The following is a 9,808-nucleotide window of genomic DNA, read 5'->3' as shown; positions in this document are numbered from 1 at the left end:
GTATTTTTTCCATTTAGGCAGCAGTGATTTCCCAAAGCGATTTTCTAAACCTAAATTGCTTGGCAACTTGGATTCCCCCAAATCTGTGTCTAGAAAAGGAAGGCAGGTGGCTCAGTGCTCCCTTTGCCAGTGGCGAGCAGGCCTCAGTGATTGAATCGCCCTGCCAGGTGATCTGCCCTGTTATTGTTTTGACATGGAACCATTATATTAATTCTGACATTGGCACTGCTTGCTGCATCAAACCAAGTGTCTCTGCTGCCAGGTTGAATAGCTAAATATTATATTTTCATCCAATTCAGTTATAAATCTCATAAGCCAAGCCTTGAGAAAAGGTGTACTTAACCTCCCATGTACTGCGGACAATGGCTAAATCAGTAATGAAGGCAGCCGTCAGCCAAGAAGCTTGGTCACTTCTAGTCAGTTGGCCGACACGTCAACTCTCCAGCTCATGCAGACCTTGTTAGGATCTTTTTGGTTTTAAGAGACAAAAATAAATGTTTCCAGCAAAAATAGAAATTTACTGGGTCACTTAACTGAAAACTCCAGGAGTAAATCTGTGTGCTCGGATTCAGATTTCAAATGATGTCGTCCTCAACTCTGCTGGTTCACATGCCTCATTTGTAAGCTCCTCACTGTGGCAAAATGATTGACTGCAGTTCTCCAGGCCTATATGCTAAGAGGTGGAAGTCCAAGCAAACATTTCTATCAAGTCTGACTGGTTCTCACAGGACCACATGTTCATTCCTGAAACAATCGCTCTGTCTAGGAGAATAAAATGCTCGGAATGCATGTGGATTAAGTCAGATGGCCACTTTTAGAACTTTGTAGAGTAAGGAGCAGGCTGGGTGTGATGGCACATGCCTATAACCCTAACACTCTGGGAGACTGAGACAGATGGATCCCTTGAGCTCAGCAGTTCAAGAACAGTCTAAGCAAGAGAAAGACCCTGCCTCTACTAAAAATAGAAAAATTAGCTGGGTGTCATGGTAGGCACCTATCGTCTCAGCTACATGGGAGGCTGTGAGAGGAGGAACCCTTTTGCCCAGGAGTCTGAGGTTGCTGTGAGCTGGGCTGACACCATGACACTCTGGCCTGGGCAACAGAGTAAGACCATCTCAAAAAAATAAACAATTGGCTCAGCACCTGTGGCTCAAGTGACTAAGTCACCAGTCACATACACCTAAGGTGGTGGGTTCGAATCCAGCCCAGGCCCACTAAACAACAATGATGGCTGCAAGCAAAAAATAAGCCAGGCATTGTGGCGGGCACCTATGGTCCCAGCTACTTGGGAGGCAGAGGCAGGAGACTCGCTTGAGCCCAGGAATTAGAGGTTGCTGTGAGCTGTGATGCCACAGCACTCTACCCAGAGGAATAGCTTGAGGTTCTGTCTCAAAAAAATAAATAAATAAATAAATAAATAAACAATTTTTAAAAAGGAGCAGAATATTCCTCCAGGGGGAATTGGGGTACTGTGAGAGGAAGCAACATGAATGAATACTGGGCGATTAAAGTAAGAAAGACTTCTACTACACAACCCAAGTCAGTAAGCCTCATAACTCTGCTGGCAATGGTGATACCAACAGCCACTTAGCCCCAGCATCCCTACCAAGCCTAGGTCAACCAGAGAGAAATAAGGGGCTAGAGACTATGGGATACAGAAGACTGTATAACCGACATATTCATAAGGCTGTACCGACCAAAACACATCTACCTTTCTCCCTTACTTTTTACCTGGTAAGCTACACATCCAGTTCTAACTCCATCAAAAATAACAATTAACCCAGGGCTTAGACTAAAACATGGCGAGAAGGCCCCAACACTAGCATCTTGCTTTTCCACTCATAAACTCTTCTGGGAAACAAGAGCAAAAACAGTACAGAAATGAAAAAGGGAAGAGAAAGGCAAAGTTCTAAAAAGGACAGAGAGGTAGAAAAGAAGATATAAAAAGAAGAGTAATCTGTAAAGGTAAAGAAATTTAAAAAATATCTGAGTGATGGGATTATGAATGAGTTTTTTTTTCTATTTATTTTGCTGATCTATGTTTTCTGATGTTTCTACCATAAGCATGTATTATTTATAGCAAATATAGTTTTAATAAATAAAAGAATTTCTTCTGAGACTATATTCGTCTATGGCCAGAGCATGTACATATGTATCATTTTCATGTATGATGTTGGGGCTTTGATAGTAACGACAACAAAGAACACTAAGTAATATCTCTTTATTTCCTCCGCCACAATCCAGAGCCATTTGAGAGAGAATCACAGAAGTCAAGCCAAGGAAGATGAAAATATCAACTTTGTTACCAATAAACCTGATAGGAGAGAAACTGCCAAATTTCTAAGACAATTGGGCTCACTGATCCCTTATCTCCTCATTAGGCAGACTGATTTAGTGATGGCTACTGATAATTCTGGACCATACTGGGCCTCCTCCGGAAGTCTACTCTTATAACACTTATGGTGGAAAGGAGAGGAAGGAATGCCTCCTGCTGGCAGAGCTCCTCCAAAGACAGAAAGAAAGGAAAGAGTTGAGCCATGCATCTTCAATCCCCTGGGAAGGGGTGAAAGATGGAGAGAGAGAACAGCCACGTGCACCCTGGAGACCCCTCCACAATGGAATCCATGGGCACAGAATGCTCCCCGGGTCCTCCCCAAAATGGCACGGTCCATTGCAAGCCAGTTATCATATATCAAATATTATCTCTGCCAGTGGAATTAAGATTTAAAAAATGTTCAGTATTTGGTTATCCGTACTTATTCTCAATGACTAAAGTCAAGAAGAAGCCTGTTTCTAAACCAAGCATTTAGACCAGCAACATAATGGATAAGCTTGCTTCAGAAGGAAACTGCAAGGTCTGCATTAGGATAATGATTTTATATTATTTACCAGCTACAAGATTAAGAAGATGATGACATGAAAATAAATGTGACACGTGCTTCTTTTCTCTTTCCGGCTCCCTTCTCCCCCAGCCAGCTATTTTCTCAGGGGAAGGAGGATGCTGGCTATTGCACTTTCAGAGCCTCTTCCTTCCCTGCTCTGCCTCGTAAATAATGATGAAACTTCAGTTACTTAGACTTTTGGTGCAGCTAGCTGCTTTTATTTATGAACAACTTGGGCAGCCAATCATTATCTGCATGCTAGCACGATATTAGTCTCAAAGAAGAGGCATCAGGTCACTGGAAAAACCTGGGACGGGCTGTTACATGCTGAGCCGGCCACCCCACTCCCACCCCAGAGCAAAGATTTATTCAGCCTGCCGGAATCGGCACTATATTTTATGGCTGCTATCATAAAGAAACATGGCAGTCTGCTCCTTCTGCTCTACCGTTACTTGGAACGTTTCCCATTTGCATGCTTCCCTCATGCCGTTTCAAAGAAACACTGTAAAGATTTTACAAAGGTTATCAATTACATCATCACCTCGAACATCAAATAGCATCCTCACCAGTTATGACCCACTGAGTGATGAAAAGCAGACTGAAAAACTGTCACGAATCATTTGTGTCTAAGCGCTGAAACTTGGCAAAATAGAGTTTAAAATAATTCAGAGACAGGGCCAACAAATGGTAGTGGTTAAAATGTTTATCTCATTATCACAGATGAGTTAATGAAGAAGGACTTAAGGTTGGAGGTTAGAAGACAACTTAAAACACATCCAGGTATTTCTAGCCTTTAATTTTTTTTTTGCCAGGGCTGGGTTTGAACCTGCCACCTCTGGCATATGGGGCTGGCACCCTACCCTTTTGATCCACAGGTGCCGCCCAACCTTTAATTATTTTTAAAGAACTATAATGTTGCTACAATTTTTACTTTGCATTTCTACACTCTCTATTTTGCTCATTATCATGGTCCATGAAGATAGAGACTTGGGTTCTGACTTGCTGAAAGCAACTAACACACATAACCTGGATTACAGCATCTTGACACGGTGATATGGTGTGAGAGACCAGAGGCCCCTTGGCAACAAGATCTGGCTGTGCTGACATTGGCATAGCTGGTTTCCTCTGGAAGATATCTAAAACCTGTTGCAGTTTGCAAAGTTTTTAGTGCCCACATCAGTGGGGAAAGAAAGCAGTGTTTGCTGAGTACCTATGGCATAATAGGTGTTACATACACTAGACATTCTGTCAGGCAACAAACATTTATCGGGGATTTGCTGTGTGCCTGACACTGTGCAGTGATGTGGCAACAGTACCTGCTTGGCCATCAGCAGACAGACAGCTCTGCATTTGTCTCAGTGTCTAGGTCATGGGTGGCTCCCAGTGTTTCTGCCAGTCCTCCATCATAGTTAATTACAATTTTTGAAAGTCTTCGGTCAGAGACCTTGCATTAGTTTCCTAGGGCTGCCATAATGGTGGCTTTAAGAACATAAATTTATTATCTCAAAGTTCTGGAGGCTAGGAGTCCACAATCAAGGTGTCCACAGGGTAGATTCCTTTTGAGGTCCGCGAGAGATATCTGGAGGCCTCTGTCGTCACTTCCAGTGGTTTATTTTGGCATTTCTTGCCCTGCAGAATCATTACCGCTTTCATAATTCATGCGGTGTCTCCCCTGTGTGCATGTCTGTATCCAATTTTAATTCTTTTTATGAGTACACTAGTCATACTGATTAGGGCCCACCCTAATGAGCTCATTTTAACTTAATTACTTCTGTCATAGTCTAGGATACAGGGAGTTAGGACCCAAATATATATTTTCTTAGAGGACACATCTCAAATATAACAGGTCTCTAAAGCAGAGGTTTTCGTCATTTTTCCACTGTGATGAGCTTACTCCTATAGGATGTTTTCACAAAGCTGTTGTTACTCACACTTTATCTCTGCCCTCTCCCTTATCAAAAAATTTGCATGCATACATTTTTTAACACAATGAAACTACACTTCACAAGCATTATAATAATGGGCATAGCCTCAACTATTAAGGGCTCTGGTGCTGATGAGATGAGCTTCGAGTTATAAGTGATCCTTATAATTAGCAGCAATTTTATTCTTCTATCTCAGATCTCAGACCAATCCATAAATTAGCTCTACCTTCCAAATATATCCAGAATGTATCCATGTCTCACCCCCTCCTCTGCTGTCCCTATCTCTTTCATGGACTCTTAAGACATCTCCCTGGCTGGGAGGGAGACCATTTTGGTCTTTCCATGCTCCTGGACCATTTTAAAACCAACTCCCAAATTAAATATTTTAAAACATAAGTCAAGGCACATCCTTTCTTTGCCAAATACCTTTCCAAGGCCCCTCATCTTATTGAGACTGAAACTGAAGTCCTTGCAAAAACTCTAAGACGTTACATAAGCTGGCCCATTGCCTCTGTCACTTCAGCTCCTGCAATGCTCTCTCCTGCTTCCTCACTCCCGCTGTTCCTTAAACACGCTGGGCTCTTACTATTAAGAATGAATATTTGAATGAACGGATCAAAATGGCAGAGCAGAATCCTAGTGACTACGGAAAGCCTTTTTATGCTACTCACCCACAAGTGTACTCAGACATTTTTAAAAAGTTAAGTTCACCCTATAAGGGTACATGTGAATCTCTCTCAATGTAGAATATAAATGTCTTAACACAATAACTAAGAAAAAGACATGAAGGCTATGTTAACCAGTTGGATGAAAGTATTTCAAATTGTATATGGAAACAGTATACTGTACCCCATGTTAGTATTAATGTACACAGCTATGATTTAATTTAAAAAAAAGAAAAAAGTTAGTTCTTTGAAAACATTAATATTTAAGACTCATTTGCCAGGTTAAGTCCTAGTTCAACCCCTTACATCTATATTACTTATTTTCTTTGTGCCTTAAATTCCTCAACTGTAAAATGGATATAATCCTAATTCACAGGAATTTTTGAGGATTAACTGAATTAATACATAAAAAGCACTCAATGTATAGCATCTGATTCCTGTGTAAGTGTTAACTATCATTGTGACATTGTCACTATGAGAAGTCTACTCTTTGGATTGATTCAAACATCAAATGATTTTATTTTTGTAATAATTGTTACTGACAGTGATCTACCAAAGACTTCTGCTCCCCCATTACCATTCCCAGTGCTAAATAAACATTCACAGCTTTTTCGGTTTGGCAGAGAAGATGGTGGTCTATCTATGATCCATGAACCTGCCTCCTTTGGGGCCTATACTCTCTGGTGTTGGGTAGAATGTAGATCTTATCTCTAGTTAATCGCTCTGAGTGGGGTTTTTCCATCCCACCATCTTTTCTGAGGCTATGTGGAAGTCAACCCCTCTTTGTAGCAGGAATTCAAACTTTTGAGAGGAAACTGTGTGATTATTACTCCAGCATGAGAGAACCATTCAACCTCTCACTCCAGCACCAGCACAACTTTTTGCTGTTCATGCATTAATAGCACAAGTTATCTGCCCTTAAACAAGGGGATAGAAAGGGAGTAGCAGGCTACATTTTGAGGCCCCTACTCAACCCAAGGGAAATTCACATAGTCTTCCATACCAGATACTGAGAACAGGGGCTGCCTGCTTACTCTTCATCCCTCATATACGTATAATTCTCTGTATCACTCCACCATCTTTCCAATATCCCTTTTTACACATTCCAATGGCCTCAAGTATTCTATCAGTCCAGTCTTCTGGTAACATGAACAGAAAAGATAATAAGCAACTTGAAATAATTGGAGAAGTGAATGTTTCAGGTGCCCTCAATATTTTAGAAAAGTAGTATGACCTTACCCCAAGACAAAAGGAGAGGGTAGATATGATTACCATTCCAAAAATTCTGCATGCCCTCAGTGGCAGGCAAAAAATGTCTATGTCTTATCCATAGGAATATTGGATTTCTTATGTTATGTTACATGGCAAGGAATAATTAAGAGCACAGATGGAATTAACGTTGTTAATCAGATGACCTTAAAGTGGGGAGAGTATCATAATCCGAGGGAGCCCAGTGCAATCACAGGGACCATAACAGTAGCATAGGGAAGCAGAAAGAAACAGAAAGATTACTGCTCTGGGGAAGAATTCAGCCCAACTTTGCTAGTTTTGAAGATGTAAAAAACTGGGAATGAGGCCAGAAATGTAGGCAGTCTCTAGAAGCAGAAAAGGCAAGAAAGTGGACTCTCCCTGGAGCCTCCAGAAACATATTCAGGGCTGCTGATAACTTAATTTTAATCCCAGTGGGACTCATGTTAGACTTTGGACCTCTGTAATCATACAATAATAAATTTGTGTTGCTTTAAGTCACAAAGTTTTTGGTAATTTGGTATGGAAGCTAGAAAATTAATATACCCCCTAAACACAACCCTCTACTTTGCTGCCACCTCTGAGGTGGTAGCATAGTACTGCTAAAATGAGTCCTATCAGCAGCATGAGCTGGCAGCTGCTGTCACCAACAATCAATTCTTTAAACTTATGCCATGGTGTCTCCACTGACTTTTGTTCTCAACTGAGCACCTTCCTCATCACTTCCAGTTCTCTTCACCGAGAACCATCATGTAGTCACCCCTTGGTATCCACAGAGGATTGGGTTCAGGACTCCCTGCAGATATCAAAGTCTGTAGATGCTCAAGTCCCTTACAAAAAATAATGTAGTATTTGGATAAAACCTACACACATCCTCCGGTATATTTCAAATCATCTCTAGGTTACCTATAATACCTAATATAATCGAAATACTATGGAAATAGTGGTCTTAACTGTATTGTTTGGGAATAATGATAAGAAAAAAAAAAGTCTGGACATGTTCAGCACAGTTTTAACCATCCTTTTTTTTTTCCAAATGTTTTGACCCTCAGATGGTTAAATTCATGGAAGTAAAACCCATGGATACAAAGGTCTGATTGTACTGGTAATGAGTTATATGATGCATCTCATGCTTAATTACTAAGACCTCTAAGTAATAGGAAATGTTATGAAAGCTTCCATGAGTGATGCTCTTAGCCAGCCCTTGGGCTCTTTTCTGCAGCTGACTCATCAGGCTTGGCTCAGGACAAATGCCTAGCCCATAATCCAAAGTCAGAGTCTGTCTGACTCTAACACCCATACCCAGAACTCCTGCAGTTCACTACCAGATCAGGTACCCAGATCAATAAAATCAAATGATACAAGTCTCTTCTTATCAACCTGACATGTACAGGTTGATACCTGAGGGACTCAATTATCTGTCCTATTGGAGACAACTAATTTATTTAAAATTTATTTAATGAAGGAGCTATGATTCATGCATTTGACAAACAGTTCTCAAGTTTTGTGCGAAACACTGTGCCAGGCTTTCTGAATAGTTCCATTTCTTTATGCTGTCCATCCAATGAGTCTACAAAAATTAACAGATGAACAAACTGGATGGAACAAACTGGCATGGAAATAGAACTTTCAGTAGTGTTCTCTTCTAAGGCTTAAAGCTTATGACCTCTCCAGTCCTAGCACTGCTTCACATTATAGCCAGAAGATTTTTAAAAAACCTAATAACATCTTGGTCATGTTCTCTTCACTGCCCTCCAATTTCTCTTAAGACCAAGAAAAATAATTTGAACATCATCTGTAAAGCCCCACATTATTGGTTCCTAACTAAAACTTTTGCTACCTTTAAGGATCACGGGAAAGATTACATTAGATATAATTTGTATGGATCTAATGATACATATATTGCACCTGGAACAGAATCTTCCCACAGCAAGTAGTCATCCTTTTGGCCTTTCTAGCTCAACTTGCATCACTCTGCTCCTTGCTCTCAAACCTCTAGCTGTGCTGGCCTTTCATGTCCTCTTCTTTTATTCTACAGACCCTCTTGCACTGTTAACACTTTTCCCTTATCCTCCCAACCACCCTTTACCTAGATGACTCCTACCTGCCTTGAAGACTTCATTTTAGACAACACTTTCTCAGGGAAGCCTTCTCTGGCTCTGTAAAATAGATCAGGTTGCCTTGTATGTTCTAATGCTTTTTTATTACTATCACAGCTTTATTAGAATATAATTCACATACTTTCACTTCAACCATTTAAAGTGTGCGATGTAATGGTTTGAGGATACATCACAGAAATTTACAATCATCAGTACATTCAGTTTTAAAACATTTTCATCACCCCCCCCAAAGAAACCCATATTCATCATCACTCCATTTTTCCCAACCTTTCTAGGCCCTGGCAACCATTAATCTGCTTTCTGTCTTTGTGGATTTACCTATTCTTGGCATTTTATTCTATTGGAATCATACAACATGTGTCTGGCTTCTCTATACGATTCTCTCAATAGATGCAGAAAAAGGATTTAATAAAATTCAGCATCCTTTTCTAATTAGAACACTTAAGTATATAGGCCTAGGTGGCACATTTCATAATCTGATTGAAGTCATCTATGAAAAACCCACAGCTACTATTATACTAAATGAAGTAAAACTGAAAGCTTTTCCACTTAGAACTGGAACCAAAGCTGTCCTCTCTCACCACTACTATTCAGCATAATGCTGGAAGTTCTAACCAATACAGTCTGGCAAGAGAATGAAGTAAAGGGCATCCAAATGGGTACAGAGAAGATCAAACTCTCGTTCTTTGTCAATGATATAATCTTATACACAGAAAGCCCCAAAGACTCAACCACAAGACTCCTGGATATGATCAAAAAATACAGCAACATCTCAGGATATAAAATCAGTGTCCACAAAGCCTTTGTATATTTGTATAGCAGCCTTTGTATATTTCAATAGCAGCCAAAATGAGAAGCTAACCAAGGACACAATTCCCTTTACAGTAGCTTAAAAGAAAATGAAATACCTAGGAATATACCTCACAAAAGAGGTGAAAGACCTCTACAAAGAAAATTATGAAACGCTA

General features: G+C 40.3%; 1 pseudogene; it reads left to right on the top strand.

Moving 5' to 3' along the window:
- Positions 1-362: 362 nt before the first annotated feature.
- Positions 363-9,808, top strand: part of LOC111726154 — an 11,404-nt pseudogene continuing 1,958 nt past the window's right edge.

This window comes from Otolemur garnettii, unplaced genomic scaffold (assembly GCF_000181295.1).
Source record: "Otolemur garnettii isolate 467f Iridium unplaced genomic scaffold, OtoGar3 scaffold00003, whole genome shotgun sequence".
Classification (NCBI taxonomy): Eukaryota; Metazoa; Chordata; class Mammalia; order Primates; family Galagidae; genus Otolemur; species Otolemur garnettii.
Note: the sequence above shows the minus strand (reverse complement) of the source record. Positions and strands in the feature narration are given on the sequence as shown.